This window comes from Pipra filicauda, unplaced genomic scaffold, assembly GCF_003945595.2.
Source record: "Pipra filicauda isolate LSUMZ 115617 unplaced genomic scaffold, ASM394559v2 scaffold177_size2800117_pilon, whole genome shotgun sequence".
Lineage (NCBI taxonomy): Eukaryota > Metazoa > Chordata > Aves > Passeriformes > Pipridae > Pipra > Pipra filicauda.
Window position 1 is genome coordinate 2,011,800 of NW_024104284.1, and position 6,502 is coordinate 2,018,301.

Here is a 6,502-nt window from a genome sequence, read left to right on the forward strand (position 1 = left end):
TGTTCATTATTAGTTGGTTATCTTTTTATTGAAATCATAGCTGACACTAACTATGAAAAGGGAGGTAAATCAATTAATTGCTGGGGAGGTCGTTTGGTTTTTGTTTTTATTTCTTCTGTACAGTAGCTGATTTTTGCCTCTGAATTTTTTTTTCTTTGAAAAGCAGTGAGCACACATGGAATTAGCATGATGTATAACTGCAAGTAATTTTTAAAATAAGACTGATTATCATTTGAGGTTTTGTGTTGTATTTTTAAGGAGATAAAGGACAAAAGAAAGGTAATGCAGACTTACATACAAATATTATGTTAGGAACCTAGAAAAACAGCTGGGGAGGTTACATGTCTAACTGGGTCAGTACAGTATTGAAAAAAAAATCCACATTTTATCTCTATTTGTCGTAATGTTGAACTTCTGAAATATGCAAGTATGCAAGTATGATTTAAAAGAATTATTAAGCCAAAGGTAAAACATATATTAAAATTTAAATTAATGTCTGATAGAGTCTAGTACTAAAACAGTCACACTTCTATATAGCATTTTCTGAGATATGTTCAAGTAGGAAAGCAGTTGAGACCACTAGTGTCACTGAAACAAACTGTAAAGTTAAACTATTGAATTGCCCTTGGCCAGATTAGCTAATACAAGTTATAAATTTGCATTCTGTTCCTTTATGGTCAGTGTTTGGAAATGTGGAATGATCCAGCAACAATAAGAAATCTATATAAATTTAATTCTGTATTTGGTTCTTCATGATTTTGCATTCTAAAACACTTAGGCAAAAGAAAGTCTGCATTAAGAGAACATCAGTGACTCATTCAGGAGATCAGCAATACCATATCTGAGATTGTTCCATAATGTTAATTCAGCTCAGCTGATAAGTATCTTGTCAAACAGTGGGTCATTTAATGAGAGTATTTTTCCAGGAGACCCCCATCTCACTCAGTTCTGGGAATAAATCAAGAGTTTGTGTTAACAAAGACACTAAATGTGAGGTAGCCAATCCCTCACTTGCTGCAGAAGATTAATTTGATGTAGTGAATGAGGTAGCACTTGCAGAAGGTTTGATACATTAAAAAATCTGAGTCTTGCCCAGAAAAATTTAAACTTCTCTTTCTCTATAAAATTCCAAGGCCATATTGGAATAATTTAAATAATTTTTTTAAAATTATAATTAATTCTGTTTTCCTCATTTTCTATACTCAATTTTAAATCCTCCCATTTTGACTTGTCGAGTTGTAAAATCTCATAGTTGTAATTTAACATTTCATAGACTGTAGGTCTTAAAGGAATTGCAGCTACCCACAGTTAGTCAGAAGTTGAGTTATAGGATATCTGCTATTCATTTAACTAAAGTCACTGTGATAATTTGTCCTACCTTCCTCTTTTATTATTCTTGGAACTTAATTCCAGAGGGCTATAGGCAGTCTAAATTTATGAATTACTATCAAAAATCAGGTCCAAGATACTTCCTCTTAGGCATCCAAAGTCAGCGAACAGTTTTGGCTATACTTCGTTTCCATCTAATATATAGAATGAATGGAAACCGAAATCTGTACATAGTGGCTGAATAGTCATAAAAAGTGTATGTTGGCCAGTTCTCCAGCTCTTTGCCCCACTTCCTGAGATAATGAAACATCCATAGTTGGACCTGAATCTCCATCAGTAGTCCTGCATTCAAGGTGTTTGATGTGAGTTGAAGAATTTCAAGGAACATCACAAAATGCACTTATTGTGCAACCTATACATCAGTCAAACTCACTTTCAGCAAGCAAAGATGACACCACTGACTTGGCTCATGACAGTAAAGACAAATTAGTGGTGTTTTGTGAAGTGCTCAGAGCAGAGTGTGATAAAGTGCAAGGTCACATGTCAAAATGCGAAGAAAATAATAGTGAATTATTTGGGCACAATCCATTCTATCCAATAAATGAGGGAAGGGTATATTGAAAGAATAGTTTATGATCTGATAATGCAAGGCCATTGAAAGGTGCCTTCACAGAGGGGCATGTTAAGTTTGCATGGATATTTTTAATTCTGACCTCTTCTAAATGTTCTCATCTTTGCTGATCCTTAGGCAATGACCATGTACATGTCTGTTTCTGTGCCATTTCATAGGTTTTTATTAAAAGAAAAAGTATCTACTTCATATTACACAAAGATACATAGATGCCATTTATTTCATGTTACATATCATTATGACTTTCTAGTTCCCTAATTTGCTGAAACTGCTTAACATCTAAATTCAAAGTATCTTTAACAGATACACACTCCAATTACCCAAACATACCTGATATATGTATTCACTATGTACCCAACTCATTATGAAATTAGTGTATAAACAAGCTTAAATAGATATAAGAAATTAGGTATCCAATTGAGCAACTTCCCCTGATGCTTGCTTTTTCTAACCATGTGGTCTACAACATAGTGTTATTGTCACATAGGCTTTTTTTGCCTTATGACTTCCACTTTTATTTACATATCAAAATATGGGTTTAAATAAATGACTTGATAAAGATCAGTTGAAAATCTGTGGCACTGCCAGGCACCATATCTGCATTTACAAATCCCTAGTTGGTGCTTTTGGTCACAGTAAAATCCTTCCTTCCCTTTATTACTCAGTAGAATTCAGTTCTTACAATATCACTACTATAAAATTTTGCTGAGTCTTGTGATTTTTTTAAATTTATGTAGCAAGAGAAATGTTTTTCCAATAGCAATATTGAGTGAAATTAAACGTTGATTCCTGTCTTGCTTTCAGCAGGATCCAATCTCCAGCTCAGCTGTATTCACTTCAGTCATCCCTTGCATGGACTTTACTTCCTACAGCATTTTAAATGGTCTAAATTTTACTTCGAATTTTCATTCTGTGTACATCAGCACCTGTGAGAAAAGGAATGTTCTTCATGTACTTGTTTTTATTTGGGAGCTTGTTCCACTGCAAAGCCAAATCCTCTTAAACATTCAGTTGGTTCCCAGCGTTATTGATGGATACCCTATACTTTGGGTAGCTATGAATAAAATCTTTATCCATCATTCTGATCTCTAAATTTTTTAGTTATCAGTGAATTGATTATTCTAGCAAGAGGTTTTTCATTCTAAAGTGTTACAATACAGTGCCCTGTAAAATTTTCACCAATACAACATACAGCAAACCAGAGTATCACGGTGTAAGAGGTGTTAGGCTGGGGCCATCTACTGGTTGTGTTGCTCAGCTTTTATTGACAGATTCAAAAACCACTTTACACATGTAATTCTACTGTAATTATAAAAATAACAGCATATATTAACACATTAATCACCTAAGTACGTGATGCTTCTTGTGTAATATTTGTTTTCAAGTTTAAATATTCCATGAATTTAATATGGCAAATCATAAAAAGAAAAAAAAAATTATTTACTTTGCTTTCATAAATGAAATAAAAATAGAGGTGAAGGGGCCTAAAAACACTCTTACTTCCCAGTAATATCAAAAAGAAACCAAGGAATAAAGTAATATTAGTGCCAAGACTTAAACAATTTAGTCTAGACAACTTTAGTATTATTGCTGTGATGAAGAGGGTAAATAATTCTTATTGCCTTATTTGATGTTTTGTAAGATTCTACTCTGAATTTGTATGTGTGTTCTAAAATAGCTAAGATGAACTATGCAGTTTTCTTGGGATTAAAGAAGATCTGTCAACTTTATGATGTTTGTCAAAGGTTTTTATTAAAAATAAATTCAGACAAAAAAAGAAAGTAGCAGATGAACAGAAAAATAAAGCCTTTAAAACCAGAAGTTCTATAAATGAGCTATTATGAAGTAAGAATAATCCAGACAAATTAGTTGGGAGACCAAAAGTATATAATGATGCTGTTAAGTATGTATTTACTCATTTATTATATGAAAATACTGATAATTATTTATGCTGTAATTTAGTCATATTTCTTATTTTAACTGTCTTCAGGAGCAAGAGAGACCATTTTACAGATTTTACAAGTTTAAGCGAGATCCTTTGCACCTATTAAATTACTATACATATACGTTTATGTATATGTATGTATACACACAGAGACACAAAAATATATACCTATTAATTCATTATTCTGATGTCTATACATACATATACCTGCATGTATATATACATATATAAGCATATATATATGCACACATATGCAACATATGTATATTCATCTATATCTGTATATACATATGCACACATGCATGCACACCTATATATCATGCCTAACATCAAACATGTACATTATACACTCTTGGTTAAACAAAATCCTCTGTTGGGTCATAGTTGTACTGGGATTAAACATTATTCACATTTGCCCTCAGCAGATCCATGAGCAGGAAAAACTTTCTAACAGGAGCTGTAAGGGGCAAGTAAATTTTTCAAGAAATGCAAATTGCAATTTAAAACGTTTAAAAGGCAGATAAACAATAAGACTTCTCAGCATAAGCAGGAAAGTGTTATGTATTGCAGGTTTGGAGACCAGACTACGGGAGCTAAAACTAGGAAGACATTGCCACCACCACAAATGGAACTTGTAGACACACCTGCAAGAAAAAGGAAAAAAACTGGTTTAGGAATTAATCCAACTAACTGTTATTTTACACCTCATTCATAAGAGTAATAATGCATTCTTTGCCACACTAGAGTACCATTTGTCACGCTGCTTCAAGTTCACCCAGGACATCTGACTTCAAATTGCCTACAAGATAGGCATCTTTACTAAAACACTTGTTCAGGCTCTTTCTGTCATCAAGGGGGGAGAGATAGGCAGTACATGAAAACCATTTGTTCACATATGATATTATGGGTTTCTAAAAGACAGGGCTGTGTGCTGTGCTGGTTTTGGCTGGGGCAGAGTTAATTTTCTTCACAGTGGCTAGCATGGAGTTATATTTTAGATTTGTGCTGAACACAGTGATGATAATAAAGATGTTTGTGTTATTGCTGAGCAGTGCTTACACAGAGCCAGGGCCTCTTCTTGCTTTTCATACTGCCATACTGGCAAGGAAGTTTGGGCTGCATGGGAGGTTGGGAGGAGACACAGCTGGGACAGGTTACCCGAACTGTTATTCTGCACCAGTTGAGAGGAATTTGCTGAGGTCATAGAGCCTACTTTGGCTTCCCAAAGCACATTTTCAAAAAACTATCTTTTCTCCATTTGAACCACTGAAATCAGAATCCTCTGAAGGTGTCCTGAAGAGAACCAGAATATGATTGCTGCCAAAAAGGTAACAGTTTGCAGGTTTGGTCCTGCGGTTGTTTGATCGGGGTAATTTCAAGCTTTGACATACTTTCCCGTCAGTTTCTACTACCAAACTCCGAAAATGCCTGCTCAAATAAACATTAGCGCACAATGATCTCATTTTTATGCCTAACTGGTTATGTCAAACACTTTGAAAATTTTGATTCTAGAGATTATCAGCAGCCTGATGAAGCCTGTCAAAGCTGCAGGCTTATCACTATCCTGAAGTACTACCAAACAATATGCCAAGTAACAGGAATTTTTCCGGTCTGAAGAACTCATGTCCTTGAAGTTGTTACTGTAGATATACATGTAAGCAAACACGCATTTGAAAGCTCACTACAACATAAGCTTACAACTGTTGCCAACAAGTTGCCAAATATTGTCTCTCTCCAAGTGCGAATTAAAATCTTACATTCTATTAGTATAGCTGTCCAAATAGATGATTCTTTTTAGTTAAATAACATGTTTTCTTGTCTCTTTGACCTCATTTTTTTATGCCACAGTGAAACTGCTGCAGGTGCATTTAATGTGACCACAGCAATCAAAGGCAGCAAAGGCCTAGCAGCCAATTCATTCTGCTCCTTGATACCACACTGTTCCTCCCTGGAATGAAGTAAAGTTCAGATGAAGGCCTTTCACCAGATCTACCAGAAAATTGTTTGACCCTCCACCAAGTCTCTGAAAGGAAAACCGTTCTGCCCTTCAGCATTTGCCTTAAATTCAGCCCTCTGCAGACAACCTTCTTCCCTCCTAGGTTTTACGTTTTAACATATACAGAGTGTTGCCTTTTCAGACAGATGCACTCCACACTCCAACTAACTCAGTCTCCCTTCACATTCCATCCTGGGCTTCAGCGTCAAGTCGAGGCTTCCACTTTCCGGTCATTCCAGGCTCTGCAATGCTGGTATGTCCTTCCTTCCTCCAGCAGCCTTCTCTCCAGAACCCACATGAAGACGTGCTTAGAGAAGTCCTCCGCATCACGCATGCACAAAACAGCCACGTTTCGCGTTTTACTCTCCCAAAAAGCGTGGGAGGTGGCAGCTCTCTCGGCCACTGCTCCAACCAGGACACTCACTCCTTCAACTCTCCACCTCTGGCACCAGGAGAAACTGGCGGACCAAAGCGAGCGGCCGGGCCGCGCTGATTGGCTGCGATGGGGCGGTGGGGCGGAGCCGGAGGGACCACCGCGCTGATTGGCTGCGGCGCGGTGAGCGCGGGGCGGAGTCGGCAGCCGTTAGCGCGCAGTTTGAAC

At 36.5% G+C, this 6,502-nt stretch overlaps 1 long non-coding RNA gene across 1 annotated transcript; it reads right to left on the bottom strand.

Moving 5' to 3' along the window:
* Nucleotides 1-4,448: 4,448 nt before the first annotated feature.
* Nucleotides 4,449-6,373, bottom strand: LOC120322972. Its single transcript, XR_005562989.1, has 2 exons — nucleotides 5,663-6,373; nucleotides 4,449-4,549 (listed from the first exon to the last, which is right to left on the bottom strand). It is a non-coding gene; the product is annotated as an uncharacterized LOC120322972 (long non-coding RNA).
* Between the last annotated feature and the right edge of the window lie 129 nt (nucleotides 6,374-6,502).